Source organism: Macrotis lagotis, chromosome 4 (assembly GCF_037893015.1).
Source record: "Macrotis lagotis isolate mMagLag1 chromosome 4, bilby.v1.9.chrom.fasta, whole genome shotgun sequence".
Taxonomy (NCBI): domain Eukaryota; kingdom Metazoa; phylum Chordata; class Mammalia; order Peramelemorphia; family Peramelidae; genus Macrotis; species Macrotis lagotis.
Genome location: NC_133661.1, coordinates 138,690,349 through 138,713,087, shown reverse-complemented (window position 1 = coordinate 138,713,087; position 22,739 = coordinate 138,690,349).

Genomic DNA, 22,739 nt, shown 5'->3' with positions numbered 1-22,739 from the left:
CCCAATTCTCTACACAATTAGAGTGTTACAGCCAGACAAAAGTTTGTTTGAAAAAGACCTGAGTTATTAGTGGACTGAAGGTTCAAGGAATAGAAACAGCAAATGACAAAAAAAAGCCAGTGTAATCTTTTGTTTCCAAATTTTTAACATTTTTATTTAAAGTTTTGAGTTCAAATTCTATCCCTCCATTTTCCCTAAGAGGTCAGGCAATCGGATTTGGTTACACATGTGTAATTATGGAAAACATATCTATATTAGTCATTTTGTACAAGAAGACTCCAATACAAGAAAAAATATGGAGGTTAGAAAGTGAAAAATAGAATACTTCAGTTCACATTCAATCAAGATCACTTCTTTCTCTGGAGGCAGATAGTATGCTATTTCATTAGTCCTTTGGGATTGACTTGGATCATTGTATTTCTGAAAATAAGCTAGTGTTATCTTCAAGGTGTATTAAGATAGGCATAATATGAGAATGTGGGAAGTGATGATTCTGCTTTCTTCTCTTCTGTTTAGATCATGTGGAGAGTTAAGTCCTAGAGAATATATTTCAGCAAGGATAATAAAAAGTGGATTACATCTAGAGGAACTGGGGGAAAAGACTAGAGATTATATCATATAAAGATTAGTTTAAGAAATTGGCAATATATACCCCAGAGAACAGAAAATTTAGGTAACTATGAGAATTAGTTTCATATTCCTGACATGCTTCAAGAGAAACTAGACTTATTCTGCTTAGTGTCAGAAGTCAATTCTTTGAGCAGTTAATTAATTAGTCAAAAATCATCTTTTGAACATTTTCTATGTGCCAAACACTGTGCTAATCACAGAATGCAAATATGAATAAAAGAAAAAGACAACCTCTGCTTTCAAGGAGCTTCCATTCTAAGGGAAAGCAACCCACAAAAGGAAACTTGAACATGAGAGGTGGGAAGGTTGGGAGAGGTGGATGGAGGAATCTGAATTGTAACCTGGGGCCTAGGTATCCTCCTTAAATGAAGATTTTTAGGAGAAATCATACTATCAGAGGAAGGAGATACAATAGTTGAGGCTATTCCTAAGGTGTGAAGTCACTGCTATAGGGATTTTTCTGGAATGAAGAATTTTCTAGAGCAAGACAGAGAACTCTGGAGTCCATGAATAGGTAGAAATTCAAAAAAGTAGAATGAACTACCTTCCAAAATGATGCATTCCTCATCACTGGATGTCTTTAAGAGCTGAATCACTGTTTATTAGGATGATACCTGATACCTGATTGGAGAGATTTTATATTCTCTACAGTCCTCTTCTATAATATTAACATGTCTTTTTTCAAGCAAACTTATAAATACATCAAAATCGAAAGAATATTCCCTTAGTACAACTACCAAAATTGGAACTTCCTTTGTATTTAAATGCCTTAAAAGGCAAGGGGCTAAGCATCCCTAGTTGGGAAGTCTGATTTAGGTACATAGTTTCAAAGAAAAAAGCAGGATCTATATACTTTGTTTTCTCCTTTAAGTTTTCCTTAAAGTCTAGAGATGCAGAGTGCCAAAGGAAAAAAAAATGAGGTGGGGGGGGTGGTATTCTAAATCTTTCCAAAAATTTTATTTTCTGTGTTGAGACCTTTAGTTCAAACACCAACTCTTAGGCAAGTCAATCTCTTGGACCTCAATTTTCTTATCTATAAAAATGAGAAGGGTAGGCTTGGTGTGCTGTACTGATTGATCTAAAGTTTTTTTAAGCTCTAAGACCATCATCCTCAGTGTTCCCTAAAGTGTGGAAGCAGTTTAATATCTCTGATGAGTGAGGCTTTCTGTTAGGCTCTTTTGTGATAATGCATTCTGTGGTTATACTGAAGACTTGTAAGCTTAGGTTAAAATTGACACTGGTCTGATTCCTGATTATCATTTGAGAAGGAAACCAAAAAACATTTGCAGAAGCAGGCACTGTGTTCTACTCAAAAACCCATTGCACGTTTTAGGTTTAAAAAAATAAATGAGGGATGTCTAGAGCTGTTCTAATTTTCACTGTCCATTTATCTATAAAAATTTCTAAAGGAAGATTGATTGGAGGGAGGGAGCATGGGTAGGAATCTCTGAGTAGTCATGCACTGAAATTTGTATTTTCTCTGAACAAAGTCTTTGGTGTTTTCTCATTGTTATTGTTGTTGGTGATGGTTTTCTTTTTTTCTGGGTAAGTTAAAAACTGATGGACAGCCCTTGACTAATTCAGTTGTTTATTGTTTCTGTCAGTCACCATACCCTGTCTGAGGCCTGCTTAATGAACCAAAGTCCCTGACTCTTAAGTACATGAACTCTAACACACATATACTCACACTTTGACCTGAATCAGAATAATTACCTTGGATATTATTTGAAGGAGATCTAGAAACTTTAGTAAATGAGCCATCCAGGCTGCCATCAGATCCTTGAGCACTATTTTCAAGGCACCTATGTGAGAGCTATAGCGAGCATCCTATATTTATAGCAAAAGAGCAATAAAGTAAAAGTAAAAAAAAACTCTGAGTGATTCAGCTCTTAAAGACTTCCAGTGATGAGGAATGTACCATTTCTGAAGGTAGCTCATTCTACCTTTTTGAATTTCTACCTATTCATGGACTCCAGATTTCTCTGTCTTGCTCTAGAAAATTCTTCATTCTGGAAAATCCCTATAGTAGTGACTTCACACCTTAGGAATATCCTCAACTATTGTATCTCCTTCCTCTGTGAGGGTAAGAGATAGGCAAGTTCCAAATTAAAAAAAAATGAGGCCACAGATATGGGCTAGGACTAGTGCATCAGTATTTATTTTGGACTGAAATGGGCAGGGGTCAGTCAGTAAATAAATATTTACCAATCTCTTGACTTTTGTCTTGCAATTGGACTTGGAAGACTAGAAGAGAGAACCAGATTTATAACTTAGCAAGTTTCACCTCATTTAAATTCAATTCACTTGTAAGTCAAGACATTACCCCTCATCCTGTCATTGGTCCTCATCAGCATGAAGGAGAAACAAATAATAAATATTCATTAAGCAACTACTAGATACCAGACACTTTGCTAAGCAGGGGAGTTAAAAAAAAATCTTTTGCCTTTGCTTTTTTGGCAGTCCCTTTTCTAAAGGACCTAACAGTCCAAAGAGGGAAACAGCTTACAAACAAAAAAGCTCTATAGGGGTGGCTAGGTGGCACAGTGGATAAAGCACCGGCCCTGGAGTCAGGAGTACCTGGGTTCAAATCCTGTCTCAGACACTTAATAATTACCCAGCTGTGTGGCCTTGGGCAAGCCACTTAACCCCATTTGCCTTGCAAAAAAACCCTAAAAAAATAAAGCTCTATGCAGGATAAAGTGAAAGTATTCAATAGAGGGAAGGCAATTAGTATGATAAGAGATCAGGAAAAGCTTCCTGTAGAAGGTAAGATTTTAGCTGAGACTTGAAGCCAGGGAAGCCAGAAGGAGGAGATGAAGAAGGAGGAGATAAAGAGGGAGCACAATCCAGGTTTGGAGGGAAAAGAGAAATGCCAAATCAAGAGGCAGTATCTTGGAGGTACAGCAAGAAGACTGATGTTACTAAATTCTTCCTAAAAACTTCTGAAAGAAAACTGGAGGAGGTTAATGTAAAATGTAAGAAGATTGGAAAGGTGGAGCCAAGGGGGAGGGGGTTATGAAAGACTTTGAATTATAAACAGAGGAATTCTATAAATGATGCTGGTGGTCATTGGGAGCCACTGGACTTTGTATTGTGGGGGTTGACTTGGACAGGTGAATAAAGGATGGACTGGAGTGGTAAGGGATTTGTTGTGGGCAGATCCACAGATCCTGCAGGCTATTGCAATAACCCAGGGATGAGGTGATGAGGTCCTGAACCAGAGTGGTCGAAGGGTTAGAGGAGAGAAGAGAAAGAACATAGTCAAGACATTTTTCAAAGGTAAAAGACTACTCTGAGCCTGGGAAATGAGGGAAGTGGAAAGTAGAAAATGGAAAGAATGTTGAGTTTGGTGTTGGAGAACCTTGCTTCAAATCTTGGATCTAATGACCCTTATTATTACCAGCATGACCTTTGGCACTAATTGGTCATATCAAAATCTATTATGTTTTCATAATTAATTGAGATGGTCTTTATCAGATTTCCCCACTAACATTCTGTACCTTCAGATGCTAGGTGTCCAGGGATTTCCTTTTAAGTTATTATTTCTGAAAGTATTTGTGCCTTCTTATATCCCATGTGGCTCTTGGCAGTCCTAGGAGAGACTATAAGGTTTCTTATTATTCTCTACTAGAGTCTTGTCAGTCTCTCTCTCTCTCTCTCTCTCTCTGTATATATATATATATGTATATATATATATACATATATATATATATATTGAAAATTCAGAGTAACACAAGGGCCAACTATAGCTGGATCAGAATCACTAGGGGACAGGGGATATTGTTAAATTTGCACCTTGAAAATCAGCAAACACAAATCAGGACTTGATTTTGTGAGACTTAAAAAAAGGATTAAAGAAAATGTCATTAATGTAGATGAGATTTAAAAGCATACTTTTTTTTCCTGCAGAGTTAGTTGTTAAAACTTTATTAGCACACATCTCCTATGAGGGCAAGATTGTGATGAAAACTTGGTTATTATTAAAGGGTTTGGTGCTGTAAGGAATTTTAAACATTTATTTTAAAGGGAAGGAAACTGAGGTTCCAAGATGTTGTTGAAGCTGTGAAATTGGCTGACTGATGTGATTTTGTTATGAGTGATGACCTCACCAGGTTCTCTGACTCAGGAGGGTAAGAAAAGACTAAAATTTTAATTCACAAGTTACTGCCAAGATTACTACAAAAAGTTCACAGGTCACTCCAAAAAGTTTACAGGATAGGTTCTTTGGAGAAGTAGCAAGAAAATGGGTTTTAGTAGAAGTAGTGAAGTTAAGCAAACAGCCACAAACCAGTCAGAAACATGCTTGACACAGTTAAGTATCAAGAGTTTATTGCAGCAAAAACTTAGAGAAATCCCATGATTCTGGTCAGAAACTAGTTCCACACCTCAAAGAGGGTGAGAGCACTGGGCACAGAAGTGAGACTTTTTAGGGGATTAGTATGATTCAATTCCTTCAGCCCCTCCCTTTCAAGAGTTACATTGGTCTAACTCTCTTCGGGGTTACAATGTTCCTGATACACCTTTTGTTAATATATTCCTTTCCCCTCTTCATGCATCCATATTATGTGAAGGGGCATGCAAAGTAATATGTATAAACCTTATTAAGTCATTGCTAAGTTAGGACCAGTTCCCCTTTCATTCTCCCCCCCCCCCACACTCTTTTTGCTGTTTTTGTTCATTCTTTTCTAACTGCAAACTTAACTTCTTTATTTGATCTTGTCTGGTTCTGATTCAATGTTTCTCCAAAGCAGTTAACAAAAGTTAACTCTTACACCATCTTGATCTTGTCTTTCTCTTGGTTAGTTATTCAGGTATGAATATTTCACTGTTTTTTGCTTACAAACTGAATTGGTGAGAATGTTGAGGACAGCTTAAAGAGGAAGGATAGAGAAAGCCATGAGACAATGACTGGACTTAGATTGACATGGATTCAGCATGGAAAAGAGGTGGTTAGAACCTTTATGAAGAGCCTAACCCACCTCCTGTGCATGGAGGAGTTGGGGGAGGGGGTCAAGAAGTGATCCACCTGGACATGACTGGAGTTAGTCATACACCTTAGAAGGCTAGGAGCCAGATAGGTAGAAGAGGGGTAAGGGAAGGGGCTGAGGTTGCTTTCTATTATTTTAATTAATTTACATTTGAGAAGAGGGTTAGACTGAGCAATGAAGAGGGAATCAGAGGCCCACAGAAAATGCCAAAAAAAAGCATAGACAAAGTCAAACAGATAATAAGAGGCAGCCCCCCCCCCCCAGCCCAATTCCAAATCCATTGCTCCTTTCATGGTAGCCCAACGCTTCTCTTAGGGTAAGTGTGCTTTTGATATTCCATGGTCATCATATCTCAAGGTCTTCTCTGAGATAATCTCCTGTTTACCCCATATATAATTTGTTTGTGCATAGATGTTTACAAATTGTCTCCCTCCCACTACACTGTGAACTTTTTGAGAATAGGAATTATCTGTTTTGTCTTGATTTTTGCCTTTCTTTGGATCTCTAGCCCTTTGCACTGAGTAGGTTGTTAGTAAAGCCTTTTAAAATGCTTTTTGCCTGTCTTGCCTTATCTTGTCTTGAAAGGGAGTAGTAATTTTAGACCTCTGGCCTAGTTTTAAGAATTCTTTCTAGTGGGGACAGGGGTAAGGGCAAACAGGGTGTTACAAAGGCCTAATGAAGAAGGGTACTGATTACATAGAGAACTAAACTCTTGCATAATCATGGGATTATGAGCTGAGAGATGGAAAGGGACTCAAAGGCCATTCAATCCAATCTCATTTTATAGGTAAGAAACTGAGATTCAAAGAAAATAAATAACTTGCTCAAGATAACAAGATAGCATTAGAGTTGGGAACACTGGTTCTTTGATTTCAAAGACTTAAAAGATTGTGGGCCCAGAGACCCCTATAGAGATATGGCAGCACCCAAAGGGTAACACAATCTGACCTTGAGGAATATAGCAAATATAATAATACATAGCAAAATTATATAAATTTATAAATAAATAGCAACAATAACTTTACTTTTATAATATTTTAAGGTTTCAAAAAAGTTTTACAAATTTTATTTCATTTTATCCTCACAACCCTAGGACAATGGTAGTGTTCTATCTCAATTTTGCAGGCAAAAAACAGAGTCACAAAGTTGTTAAATAACTTGCCCACGATCACACAACTTGTAAATGTCCAAATCTGGATTTGAACTCAGATCTATCTGGCTTTAGATGCAGAACTCTCTCATGTACCTAGCCGTCTTCAATAATATATGATCAACCAGGAATTGAGTGGCAAGACAGGCCTTTTCCTATCCTAAATACAGTAGTTAAGTTTGGACTTTGTTTCTAATATAAGTTTCTCATAGTTTATTATCTAGCCAGAGTAATACTGAACCTAACTGACTTTGGAAAGCTGATTGTTTAATTTTTCAGTAAGAGCCTTTATACCCTGAAAATTAGCAAATGCTGAAATTAGGACTTGATTTATTGTTTTGTCAGGTGCCCAGACTTAAAGTTATAGGGAAAATGTTAATAATGCATATTAAACTTTAAATTATGACATGAATACACTTTTTGCTTCAGAGAACCAGTTTTTACATTTACTAGTACTTCACTAGTTATAACTTAGGGGTTCCCTCATTTTATTTCCTCATTCTGCTTTGCAAATTCTCAATTTTGCCCCTTGCTGGTTAAGGAATTATAGCTGGGATTCCAACCCAGATATTCTTGATTTCATATATCCATCCAGTAATATTTGTTTCTTCACCTTATATTGTCATAGGACAAGATTGTAAATACTGAAATGATCAGAAAATAATTATTGATGATTGTTGCCTGAATTTCTAGTCACTGAAAATAATTAGAAACCTAAAATTATGATTATATTCATAGGCTGTTAGTGGTAGAAGAAATCTTAGAGATCATCTAGGCCAATGCCTTCATTTTACAGATGCCAATTAGAATGACTTTACATAGTGTTTTAAGGGTTACAGTGTTTTAAGATCATTCCTTCATTTCATCCTCCGAAGAATTCTATGAGAAAGGCCTTTGTGCGTATTAACACCATTTTACAGATAAGAATTTTATGGATCAAGAGGTTAAGTGACTTGCCCAACATTATATATCTATTTACTTGAGCCATTCAGAAATATATTTATAGGAATAAAGACTAACTAAAGAATCTGAAGTACTAGATGATTCTATCAATGAAAAAAATAAGGATTAAGTAAGGGAATAAAGTCTAAAGACATCCTTTAGAGAAGATATATTGGATCAGATCCTGCCAAATTTTGTGGATCCAATTATCTATCATTTCATAATGGCTAAATTGCATGACTTGTGAATCTGATTGACTCAGTCAACTAGATTTTCTCTTGGGAGTTCTATTCATCTCATCATTCAAATGACTCAAAAAAAAAGACTGATTCTGTATGTCTATTCTTTTTTAAAATAAGTTCAATTAGGAACTTAAGAGTTTCACAATTGCTACTATCTTTGAAATGATTATCAGATTGGATAAGGGTATAATGAGATTTAACTGAGGGTCAACTAGAAAATTATTTTGTTTCAGTCTTTTTGTTGAAAGTATCTCATTATACAAAGGTCCACTTTCTTAACTTAGGGTATATATAGTCAAAATTCCTGTATGTCTTTGAACATTTGAACACGGAGGATTTTACAGGGCTTCAAAGTTGTTGGATACCACTAATGAGCTTTCCATAGCAACAAGGAGCAAGAAAGGGTTTTTGCTAACCCAGCATTCCAAACTTCCATCCAATCAGATTGTTTTCCATCATTTATGATTGATACTTCAGACCTTATAACAGTCATATTTTTCTTTCATTGCATTGCTTCCTATTCTTTGTTCTCTTGAACTTCCCAAAGCTATATGAAGGCTAATAAGCTCTACTCTGTGGTCTTTTGGACAATGGAGGACCCAAACAGATCCATTATATGGGTAATTGATAACCTTACCAATAAATTGAATGTGCTTGGAACTTTATGTGTTAGTTTACCTTGATTTCAATAATATCACAGTCATCCGTCAGTGATTTCCATGGAAAAGGTCAGGTACAAATTTCACCTACAGAATGGAAATGATTAGATCAGCTTTGTGATGAGTCTAGGAAGTGCTGTATTTTTTTATCTTCTATAACTGAATTAGGTTTAATTGAACAAACATTTAAGCATTATAATAAACAAGACAGTGCTAGGTATGGTGGAGTGGGAATACAGAAATGAGAAATTTTTCTTCAAGGAGCTTCTTCAGATCTTTGAAAATGTGCAGAGGTAAAAGAAGGCAGGACAGGGAAGGATTCTACTCCACATTTTGGTAGATATATAAATTAGGTGAAGTGGCCTAAATAAATTTGGAAAGGTACATTGGAGCTGAAATATGAAAGACCTTAGATGTAGTTCATAGTTTATTCTCTAGGCAAAGGGGAGCTACTGGAAGTTTTAGAGACAATGAGTGGTGCAGTACTTTGCATTAGAAAAGTAACTTTGACCAAACTGTAAAATTTAAATTGGTTAGGAGACTATTATGCTAGTCCATGCAAAAAGGTAATGAATGACTGATTTAGGGTGATGGCAAGTATGAATGGGGAGGAGAAGATATAAAGGAGAATTATAATCAGGGTAGTGGAGCTGACAAGACATGCCAACAAGAAGAAGAAGAGTCAATGCTATCTTCAAGGTTTTGATTCTGGGAATCTTGACCACAGTGGGAAAATTTATTCAGGGAAGGATATGATGAAGCTTCAATTCTGAATAGGTTTTTTGAGGTGTTAGCAGGATATTTAATTGGAAATATCTATAACACTTGGAGTTGGAATTGTGGAATTATAGCACAGAAGAAAATAAGATCAAAGCAGGAGACAGATATGAGTCATTGGTATAAATATTATCTTTAAAGTAATGGAAGTGGATTAGGAGTATAAAGGGAAAAGAATAAAGAATGTTAAAGTTAATCTATACTAAAGCTGAAGAGGTGGGAAGATGGACCAGTGAAAGAGACTCCAAAGTGATCAATCAGGTAAGAACAAAATAGTTTATTTTCTTGTAATTTGGTTTTTTTGTCTTTAAAAGAAATCAAATTAATTGAGAGCCTATAGATTAAGATTTTGTAGGAAATAATTCATGCTGTGATAGATCTGACATTTTCATGTCTCATGCCTGAAGAGGCACAACTGAACTCTCTGTTATGGCCTTGAGAAGATTGACTGGCTTCTATGAAAGCTTTCCAAGGGTATTCTAGGCCATCAGTGCTATCCATACCTATTGTCGTCTGGGCAGAAATTTAATTGTTTAATATGTAGTGTTCAATTTGTCCCCTTCTACCCCAGTGGCAGCATAAGTAACATGCTTATCAAAGGGATTATCTTTTGTACATTGTATACCAATTGATCTATTTCAGGGTAGAATGAATTCATTTAATCTATCTTGAAAGATTAAATTATTTTAGTCTTTTACATGACAAGGAAGTGATACTCTGATTCTTACAACAATGAGGCCCAGTCAAGCAGAACTCTAAGCTTGTACTTACTAGCCCTTCAGGTGCAGAGTGGATTGATTGAATCTTGTAATCTATTAGAAAAAAAAACTAGCAGCAAAGCTTGATTTAATTTAGACAATATATTGTATAATGCATCTATACCCTCTCTAAAACAAACTGGAGTGATAGGGGATGAATATGAACATGTTTTTCTGATGTTGGGGTAATAAAACCAGGAGACACAGGTTACTGATGATTCAAGATTGTTATTGATTAAACAAATAGCATGGCATTTAAGTAGACCTTTGTTCTTTATTCAGAGCTTCATATTACAACTGAATATCAGGGAAGTGGGTCGGCTGAATCATTTCTTGCTCTTAGAAATAGTTTGATTCACATAACTAATATGGAAATATGTTTAACATAGTTATACATGTATAACCTATATCAGATTACTTGCTGTCAAGGGGAGGGGAAAGAGAAGGTAGAAAGGGAGAAAAATATAGAACTCAATCTTATCAAAACATGACTGTTGCAAACTATCTTTGCATTTGTTGGAAAAAATTAAAAAGTGAAATTAAAAAAAGAAATAGTTTGTTTTCCATAAATGAATTAAAAGTCAATATGGAGATTTCCCCCTTTTGTTTGGATTCTTCTTTCCAATATGATTAATAGATAAATTATACATATATAATCTATATAAGATTGCTTGCTGTCTTAGGGAGGGGGAGAGGGAGAAAATTTGGAACTCAAAATCTTACAAAAGTAAATGTTGAAAAACTGGAAAAAATAAAATACAAAAAAAAGTCAATATGGAAGATAAATCTGATCATTGTTAATATTATTCATTTGTGCAAATATTGAAATGTACACCTATTTTCTCATTAGAGATCTCAAGTCTTTTTTCCCTTCAAAAAATATGCCAATCTAGTTCTCAACTTTATTTCCAAATTGACTGAAGCCTTGCATATGGGATATCTTAAATGAAAAGATTTCATTAAGATATCCCTGTGTCTTGAGTCTTCAATGTCTCTCTAATACCCCCCGCCTTTTAATTTCTTTCAGTATCTCCTAATCTTACTGAGCCCTATATGTGAATATCCCCCAAGGTCTGCCCTGGAATCCCTACTTCTAGTCTTGATTTCTCTTTTGAAGTTCAAACCTTGACCTGAAGCCACCCATAGGACATCACCACCTGAATATTTCATAGGTATTTCAAACTCCAATTCCAAAACTGTGTTTATTATTTTCTTCACTAAAACTGTTCCTCATTTTAAATTTACTATGTCTCACTGATATCGCTAGTCACATGGTCCCCCAGGTTATAGATTATGTTCAGTTTCCTTCTTCCTCATCTTCTCTTTCCAGTCAATTATTATAGTGTTTCACCTCTAGGTGATATTTGAGAAATGTTTGGTAAATTTGTTTTGTTGAATTGTTAATAAGTGTGTTCCAGAGGAGTATATATAATATATAGTTCAAAAAATGAGGTTGAGGGGTTAGCTAGGTGGCCCAGTGAAAAGAGGACTACCCTGTAGTCAGAAGGACCTGAATCTAAATTTGGCTTTAGATATTTAATAATTCTTAGCCATGTGACCTTGGGCAAGTCACTTAATCCCTTTGCCTTGCAAAAAAGCAAATGCAAAAAAAAAAAGAGGTTGAATCAATTCTTTTCTCACATCTGTTTACTAATATATTTTTTTCTTTAAAGGTCGTTGTTAGCACCCACCTGGACTATTATAATAATTACCTTATAGTTCTTCACACTTCTACTATCTCTCCCCTCCCCCACCATCCATACTGCTTTTTGTCCCAAGAATGATCTTTCTTACCCACAGATTTTATCATGTCACCTTTCTACTAAAAAATCTTTAATGTCTCACTATTGCCTTTCAGTTAAAACTCACAGTTCTCTATCTTATTTCTAAGCCCTCTATAATCCAGTGCCACTTTATCTATTCAGTCTTTTCTCAACTTTCTCTTCTCCATGTGCTTTATGTTCTAATCAAATTGATCAACTCTCTGATCCCTGAAAATTCGGCATATTCTCACGTTTCTGAGTCTTTTTTTCAGGCTATATCTTGTCCCTGGCACCTCCTCTCCCTCTATTCACCTGTAGACTTTTATTTATAATTTAAAACCCTTTTCAAATGTCACCTCTTCAATAAAGTCTTCCTTAATAGCTCTGATTGGCTATGGGTACTCTTCCAATTCAGATTTTACTTAACCCTTTGATTTATTACTCTTGAATGCAGGGGTATGAATGACATTCTTTCTGAGAATTCTTCTAGCCTCATTTATAGATTTTTCATCCACTCAATTCTAGGGATAAAACAAAATTAGAAACCTCTGCTTCAAGTCAGTGATACCCAGGGAGTAGCTCTTGAGCCAAGTGAGATTTTTCCATGACCAACCATCTGAACTATTCTACTAACCTCCTGACAGTTTTTCTCATCTTCCATCTCCAATCCACTCTTCATATCTCTGTAGGACTAATTTTAGTACCCTTCATCTCTTCCAAAATTCCTTTCAAAATTGCTCATTTTCTGCTCAAAATTTTCATTATTCTTATATTTTCTACAAAGAGGGGCTCAAGCTTCTTGACTTGGCATTGAAGTCCTCCAAAATTTGTCAACATCCTACTTCTCCAACCATGTTATATGTTCTTTGCTCTAGTTGACTGTTTCTCATACTTTTTTGGAACCAGAACCCCTTTACACATTTAAAATTATTAATGACCCCCTTATACTCTTAAAAAGTATTGAAGGACCTAAAAAACTTTTGTTTATGTTGGTTATATCTATCAATAATTACCATATAAAAATTAAAACATAATTTAAAAAATTAAAATAATAATAAACCTATTATATGTTAATATAAATAGCATATAATTGTGAAAAAGAACTAATTTTCCAAAAACAAAACAAAATTAATAAGGACTGGCATTTTTAAACTCCTTTTTTGTTTGTTTAACTTCACAGAAGACAACTGGATTCTTCTATCTACTTTCACATTCAATTTAATGTAGAGCCAGAGGAATAATTTACAAAGTCTTTATAATAAGGTAACCTTCCCCCTCAAATACAATGATCAGTATTGAATCCAGAGATCTGAATGTTAAATGTAAGGTGATAAACCAGACATAGTTAATATAATAGAAACTTTTGTTTTCCTTTGCTACAGAAGAGTTGGGGGTAAAGGTAGGGTTGGGAAAAGACATATATGAAATATATATTAATGATATATTAAATTAGAAATGAATTTGGTTATAATGTATTGTGCTATAGATACTCTAAGTATATTAATTTTAATAGGAAATGGTTCAGAAGTTGTTGTTCAAGACACAGTTTTTGCTGGTCATATAGCAGAAATTTATTATACACCCATCCTTTTGTCATTTTGTACTTCACATGCAGGAAACTCAGTCCAATGCACAGGAGCCCCTCAGGAAAATACTGCATAGAGATAATATATTCATTCACAAATGCTCCAGCAGAGCACCCCAAATACCTAAGAGTCATAAGTGATGCAAATGAAACCCTATCTCATAAGATCATAGCTTTAAATCTGAAAGAAACCTTAGAAGTCATCTAATGCAGAGGTATCAAGCTCAAATAGAAACAAGAGTCACCAATGTGTACACAAGGATCCTGTGGTTAGCATAATTACTTAGAAAACAATACATTAACATTTTCTATGTTTGAAAATTATATTGCTCCACATTTTAATGACTGCAAGTATTACCTCCTCTCCACCTTAACAGGAGGAAAATTAAAGTATTATCATGCTCATAACCCAAAGGCATTGCTTTCCTTGCCAAGAAAACCCCAAATGGGGTCTTGAAGAATCATGCACAACCAAAGTGACATAAACAACAACAGAAAAGTAAAGCAAATTCACTCATTGTTCATATCCCAAAAATAAATATTTCATTTTTCATTCTGAGAACTTCACCTTTCTGTCAGAGATGAATACCGTGATACATCTTTGATTTCCTATTCATGTTTTGTTAAAATGTTGATCTGAATTTAACAGTCTTTCCAAATTGTTTTTCTTTTTAATATTGTTATTGGATAAATTACTTCCTTGGTTCTGCTCACTTCACTTTGTAGCTGTTCACAGAGAGCCTTCCAATTTCTTTGAAAATTTATTTAGACATTCACAATAGGACTTTTACATCTCTCTGACTTCTTTGAGATAAAGGTCCAACAATAGAATCATGGAATCAAAGGATATTGCATAATTTAGATACTTTTAATACATGATTCTACTTTGTTTTTTTCATAATGAATGGACCAGTTCATATCTCTACAAATAATACCACATTCTAATAATTTGTCATATAATTTGGTAACTACTAAGCTTAGTATTCATTGGCACATGCTGGGTAATTAGGCTGGCCCCTTGTGCACATCACATCAAATATCTACCAGCATTAAATTCAAGGATCATAAGATAATTTTAAAAGTTTAGGTCACTTGGTTATTCCAATGCAGATAAAAAAAAAACAAGAAACTGACTGTCTGTCAATTCTGAAATATTTCATTCTTAGTAAATGGGTTTAGGATCTGTGCAATAGGAGGGGAAGAGTGGTTAGTGGAGCAAGCTGTCAAATAATCTTTAGAGGTGAGAGTTCAGACTGTCCTTGGTGCTGAATTTTCTCTGTGACATTTTCCAGTTTATGCTAAGCCCTGTATTATAGACACTCATTTTTTTGAAGTTGATTTTAATCTCCAAATAATCTGTCGGTAGAGCATGCAGTAGCAGACCACCTATATAAACCACAGTAAAAATTCAAGATGATAGCCATAATACAGTCATTTCATTCAACATAATAGGAAATAAAGTGTAATGGGTGATTGGAACAGATATACCAGGGAGTAAGTACTAGGCATTATTCACACTCTTCAAATGATCAAAATTGCTTGGGTTTCCTCATGTCTCAGGGCAAAATAACCCATAAAAAAGCTGCTGAATACAAAGGGGAGGATTTTCTTGTAGAAAGGAAAACCTCTGATGGCATTAAAGTCCTGTACTTTCTTCATCTTAAAGGCCATAGTCAAGATTCAAAGGAGCAATTAGATTTGACAGATTGAGTTAGAGAATCCCATTATATCAATGAATCTAGTTCCCTTGTCTCCAGACCAAAAGGAGAGTTAGTTTTCAGAGTATATAGGAATGATAAGTTAAACTCAAGGAGAGAGTAAATCTCCCCATGTTTTGTTAAGGCTTTCAAGATTATATGATGAAGCATCAGTACTGACTTAATAGCATTGCTTGCCCCTGCCAGATAAAAATATTTAATACCTAGCACATTTAGCAAGCTAGGTTTAACCAGGATTTATATATATATATATTCATTCTGCATAGATTATTTTATTTGAACCTTACAACCAGCTCATGGAGTGTAGTTTTTTTACTTTTTTAACAGATGAAGAAATTGAGGCTGAGGGGCTGAATGACTTGATTATTTTCACAAGGTTATTGAATATTGGATGAAAAATTTAAACTCAAGTCTTTCTTTTCTTTTCGACTCCAAAATATCCTATTAACTATGAAAATATTTTCTCTCAACGGAAGCAGGGACCTTAGTCCTCAACCTGTATTTTTCAGAGGAAGAAACTGAAACTCACCAATTGAAACTAACTTGCCCAAATCACACAGGTAGTAAGTAATTATCACTTTGGTTGTAGAAGGGTTCATGGACTGAGTCAAGTCAAGACAATAGGAAATTAAGAGTTTATATTGTCAAATGCTGTGTACAACACTCAACAACAAATACCAAGCAAAAAGAAAGACAATCCTTGTCCTCTCAGAACTAACATACCAATAAAACAAGGAAACACATAAACATAAGCTGAAAAGCTTTTGGGAAAGGAGAGGTACAGAAGATATTGATTTGGGGTCTTATAGACAAAAAAGATTGGAGAATCAGGGATGAAACTTGGAAAAGAATGGAATGAATTATGATGGGCCTGGACACTTCTTTATAAAAGAGGTTCCAGGAGGGAAATTTGTCACTGAGAAAGTTGCTAGAGAATAGTGGTGGAACATTTTTCAGGATGAGTTGACTACTAGGGAATGGTGGAGAAAGAAATCTGGAAAAGTCAGGATAAAAGCCAGTGGAGAAAAGAGGTGAGATATTGGAAAATACTGCTATAAACCAGTGTCCTCCAACCCAAGAGCTCTGAAACCATACTTTTTACTAAGTACTCTCATCTTATCTCTCTCTCTCTCTCTCTCTCTCTCTCTCTCTCTCTCTCTCTCTCTCTCTTTCTCTCTCTCTCTCTCTCTCTCTCTCTCTCTCATCCAAATATATGATTTCATTGGTAAGGATCTTCCAGTTTATAAATAACTTGATGCAAATCTGTAACTCTTCTGAAACTTGGCTTCTTAACAATTTACCTAAGGAGCTGAAAGCAAAAAGAAAGCAAATTAATTTACTAAATTGTTCAGAAGACATGAGCATGTGGTTAGTATATATATTTCAGTGGTAGAAACTGAGTCCTAGGTTCTTCTTGACTATAGGGCTAATGTTCTATTTATTATTCCATGCCACATTGCCATTTCCTCATTATTTATGTCTACAATCAGCCTCTATATAAACAAGTAAGTGTATCCTCCACAGACTGAATAATGTCTCAAACCTGAATTATTGGGTTTTAAATTTAGATGCTCTAGATCAAAAGTGTCAAACAAGCCAGATGAAAATCTTTATAGGAAATAGTTAATAAAATATTTAAAAATATAATACAACATAGATAATGCTGATCTGTGGCTGAGTCAAATCATCCACTCATCTGAAATTTGTGCCTGAGTCAAATCATCTACTCATTTGAAATTCAAATAGAAATAAATAGAATCACCAAACCTTACATAAGGATCCCTCTGGGTGACATTTTGAATTAGAAAACTACTTATTAACATTATATTCTACTATATTTTTATTCATTCATTCATTTCATTATTTATTTGCTTACTTAAATATTTCATCACTTCATTTTAGTCTGGTTTGGATTGCCCCTGAGACTACTACAGACCCCATTTTTGACACCTCTACTCTAGATGACAGGATGCTGATCTTGAAGTTAGAAAGCCACAGTACTAAGTCTCACCTCTGATATATGCTGACTTACCCAGGACAAGTGATTTAATCATCATTTTTTAGCAATGGCACATAATGGTGTTTAATAAATGTTGTATGCTCTAAGAAATTTTCTAAGATTATAAATCACAGAGGAGTTTTCTTATTTGCAAGTTCCCTATTCTAGTGAAATCACAAGTTTAATACTTTATACCAATGAAATCACAAGTCAACTCCTTATTCCTACATACTGTAAATGCTTTGCCACATGGGACAAGTCAAAAAAGAACAGAGGGTTTTAAGGCAGACAATTACCTGGCTTTGAATTCTAGATTCTTAATCATCGTGACAGCAAGTCATAAAACTCTTAGGACCACACTAAAATTTCTGGGCCTCAGTTTTCTCATCTATAGAATGAGGAATTCAACTAGAGATCTCTTTTATTTTGATATCTATGATCTTGTAAATAATAGAACACAAATAAATTTCAAAGTATTACCAAATTCAAATTATATTTCCATTTATTTTCTAAGTATATTTGAATAAGAAAGTACTGTCATATAGGGACAATTGACTTTTTCTCCATTTAAAAAGATTTTTAATACTCAAAAAGGTGCAGGTAGGTTGATGTAGTACACAGAACACACTAGTCCTACTTAGTAGCAAAATCCAAGTATTGAAATTCAAAATTTGCCTTTAATGTGGAAGGGTTGTTGTTGTTGCTTGATATTTTTTTCAGGAATGATGTTGATTGATTTTTGCTTCCTTTCTGATCTGCCCAAACAAATCTTTCTGTTCTACTGAGAAAAGTTTATCCCCTGGAAACTTAGTGGGAGAAGGCTAATGGGGAAAAAACACATAAAATAAAGCTGTTCTTAATTCATACCAAAAATATTGATTGATATATATATATGTATATATATATATGTATGTATGTGTGTATATATATATATATATATATATATATATATATATATAGTAGGGTTTCTTAACCTGAGACCTTTGGACCAGGGTTTTGTTGTTGTTATTATTAGTAGTAGTATTTTCATCAACTTGTGGTTGAAATTGATCATTTCCTTCAAATATTTAAAAATATTATTCTGAGAAGGTGTCTGAAATCTATGAACTACCAAAGGAATTAATTCCATAAAAACAGTTGGGAACTCCTCTTATAGATATTATTGGAACTGTGTAGTAAATAAAAATGCTGGGGATCCTCAAGGTATCATTGATCTATTACCTAGAGAATCTTTCAATGCTTTTGAAACATCAAGCTACTTTAGAGTTAAGAGTAGGCACACATATGTCATGTTGATTTTGAAGAGCATTTTCCTGGTAATTAGTGTATTTTCTTATCTTAGTCTGTAGAAAAGCAGAAGAGGATTTCCCTTGTATTTAAAATGGCTCTGTGGACTAGAACTTCTTATTAGAGTTGACATTAAAAAATGACCTGAAAAGGCATAACATTAAAATTAAAGGTGCAGCATGTATATTTCACTAGAGATTAAAACTGGAGCAAATAATATCTCCTTTCTGTCTAAGAGACCAAGGTTAAGAAAAATTAATGGATTCCTGGTATGTTTAGTTTATCTTCTGCATGCTTCAGATTTTTAGGCAGCAGAGGCCATGAGGTGATTACTAGAATGGAACTAATTTCTATCTTCATTTCTTCCTACTCACCAACTTCTAGGGAGGGGGTACCTATCTTTATTTATAAGCAGGAATAATTTTCAGAGCAGAAAAAGGTAATTTTCACATGTAAATTCAAATATGATTTAGAATAAGCCAACCATCTGAGATAAAACAATATGGGTTGAAATTATTGTTATGGAATGTACAAAACAGTACAATATTATAAAACTGCAAAATAGGATTCCTAGAAATAGTTTTGCCCTTGTAGGAAGAGTAGGAGACTACCTGAAAATGATATCCCTTGAAAAGGGTAGTAAAGGGGTGGAGCCTGGAGCAGCATCTGAATTGCTATGAAATATTCCTTTCTGAACTTTCAATAAATCAGAAAGCATAGGATCAAGAACCTATCTGGAAAAGATGTTTGAGATCATATGCTGTATTCCCTCCTAACCTCTATTTCATGAATTCCTGGTTTAATGAAAATAGGGATTATTGATCAATGAGTACTACCATTCTTTAGAATGTGCTCAGATTTGTTCTTTTGGTGGATTACTCAGAGCATCAGTCTATTACATGAATATTCTGAGATGGAATTCCTAATTGACTGAGAGAGTCAAACTCATCAGAGGTCCCACCAGCAATTGGAGTTAGATTGAGGAGTAGTCAGTCAAAAAACCTTCATGAACACATTCACTACATGCTGTCACTGTGTTAAGGACTGGAGATAGAAAGATCAAGACAATTTCTTCTTTCAAAGAACTTACATTCTAATTGAGAGATAATATGGCAACAATTATATGCATTCAACATATATACAGAATGGAAAAAAGGCAATCTCAGAGGGAAGATATTAGTATTAACGGAAACTAAAAAATTCTATTTCAGAACGCTGTGTTTTGAGACTTGAAGGAACCTAGGAAGTAGAGGTAAGGAAAAAAGAACATTTCAGATATAGTGAACAGCCAGTGAAAATGTATTGAGTTGGAGATGGAGTATTTCATGTGAAGAACAGCAAGGAGGTCAGTGTCACTGAACCATAGAAGGGAGTAAAGTCTGAGAAGATTGGAAAATTAGGAAGTGGATAGGTTATAAAGGACTTGAAAAGCCAAACAGAGGGTAGTATACTTTGATCCCGAAGGTAATAAGTCTCTATGCTATATTAATTGAGGAGAGGAGAGGGAAGGTCAGTGATATGAACAGAGATGCATTTTAGAAAGGTCACTTTGGTATTTGAGTGGAGGAGGAACTGGAATGGGAAGACTTGAAGCAGTGAGATCAACTAGTAGTTTATTTAATTGTTCAGGCAAAAGGTGAAGAGGGTCTACAACAGGAGATGCCAGTATTAGAGGAGGAAAAGAGGACCTATATGAAAGATGTTGTGAAGACAGAATTGCCAGGATTTGGCAACAGATTGTATATGGAGGTGAGAAAGAATGAGGAAGAAGTGAGGATGTTTTAGTTTTTAAGTCTGGGTGCCTGGGAAGATGATGATTTCCTCAACAGTAATAGGGAACTTGTAAGAGAGAAAGGATTTTAGGAGGAGAGAGGAGAAAATATATTCACCCTTGGACATATTGAATTTAAGATTTCTAGTGAACATTCAGTTTAAGATGTTCAAGATGGGATTAGAGATGTAAGACTGGAGGTCAAGGTGGGCAGAGACAAGATGGTGGTATGGGAATGACCTTTCCTAGGAGCTCTCTCCAAAATATTTCAAAAACCTTAAAATTATGACTAAATTTTCAAGAGACAGAACCCATAGAAAGATGCAGTGAGGCAACTCTCCAGGCCAAGGTAACCTGGAAGATCGTGGGAAGGCTTTGTTCCATGTGGTTGGAGAGGACGGCAGAGCTCCAAAGCAAAGGAGCTCCAGCATTACAGGAAGAGCCTATGGGGTGCCTGGGTCCATGGAAGTACCAACTCCTGGCAGCAGAAACAGTTTCCTTACCTGCCAACACAAGGAACACCAAGAACAACTTGGAAGATCAGTGGGGAAACCTCTACCAAAGTGAGTGAGAGCCACCATGGCCCTCAGTGCAGCTGCAGTCATTAGAATAGCTGCAGCCCTCAGCACAGCCCAGATCCCAGGAAACAGAAACAAGTCCACAGAGCCACCCAGCAGGGAGCTGCCCAGCAGCTGCTTCCAGAGAGCTCAGCCCCTGGGAGGTTAGGGGGTAGGAAGAGACAATTGAGATCTCTCCTCTGTCCCTGGAACAGGAAGTATTCTGTTGCTTTGTCCATATTCAGACCCTAGTCACAGTCTGGGACCCCCCATTGCCATAGAGCAGGGACCCTACTCACAACTCCATGGCAGAGGGGTATGCTTGTGATCATCCACAGACTAAAACACAAGCCAGGAGAGCAGTCATAAGACTTTGAAGGGACTGAGGCCCTTGCAGGGGTGTCCAATAATACTCAGAAGCTCAAGAAGCATCTCAGAACCAAGGCACAGACTGGGGAAACAAGTAAACAGTATAAAAGGTCCCTGACCATACACAATTATTTTGGTCCCATGGAGGATCGAAACACAAACACAGAAGATGACAAAATCCAAGTTTCTGTATCCAAAGCTTCCAAGAAATATAGGAATTGGGCTCAGGCTATGACAGAACTCAAAAAAGATTTTGAAAAATAAGTAAGGGAGGTAGAAGAAAAATTGGAAAGAGAAACAAGAGAGATGCAGGAAAAACATGAAAACCAAGTCAGCAGTTTAGTCAAGGAGATCCAAAAAAAATGTTCAAGAAAATAACATGTTAAAAACTAATTTAGGTCAAATGGAAAAAGCAGTCCAAAAAGTTAACTAGGAGAAGAATACCTTAAGCAGAATTGGCCATATGGAAAAGGATATAAAAAAGCTCTCTGAAGAAAACAACCTCAATTGTAGAATGGATCTAAAGGAAGCTGATGACTTTGCAAAGAATCAAGAGAAAATAACACAATACCAAAAGAATGAAAAACTAGAAGAAAATGTGAAATATCTCATTGAAAAAAACAACTGATCTGGAAAACAGATCCAAGAGAGACAATTTAAAAATTATCCTTTTCCATATGGCCAATTCTGCTTAAAAATTATAGGGCTACTTGAAAGTCATGGTCAGGAAGAGAGCCTTGACTTCATTTTTAAAGAATTTCTACAAGAAAATTGCCTTGATATTCTAGAGGCAGAGGGCAAAAATAGAAATTAAGAGAATCTACAGATCTCCTCTGGAAAGAGAGATGCAAAAAAAATTTACCCCCAGGAATATTATAACCAAGGTCCAGAACTCCCAAGTCAAAGGGAAAATACTACAAACAGCCAGAAGGAAACAATTCAAATATCATGATACTACAGTCAGGATTACATAGGACATAGTAGCATCCACATTAAGGGCTTGTAGGACTTGTTATATGATATTCCAAAAGGCAAAAGAGCTTGGAATACAACCGAGAATCAAGTCCCCAGAAAAACTGAATATCCTCTTCCAGAGGAAAAGATGGACTTTCAATGAAACAGGGGAATTCCAAATGTTCTTGCTGAAATGCCCAAAATCGAACAGAAAGTTTGATCTTCAAGTATAGGACTCAGGTGAAGCATAGAGAGGGTAAATTATGAGGGATTTAATGATGATTAAGTGTGTGTATTCCTGCATGGGAAGATGATACTGATAATTCTAATATGAGATGGTCCTCTCCTGTTGCCATCTTGGCTCTGCCCCTGATAATTCTAATATGAACCTTCTCATTTATTAGAGCAGTTAGCAAAAACTTTTATAGACAAGGTACAGGAGGGAGCTGAATTTAAAAGTATAACATATTGTAAAAAATGGAGACAGTGGGTGAAACAGAAATGTACTGGGAGAAAGGGAAATGCAATGGGTGAAAAGGATATGTACTGGAGATGTAGAATACACTAAGATCTTCTATGTAAAAGAGTGA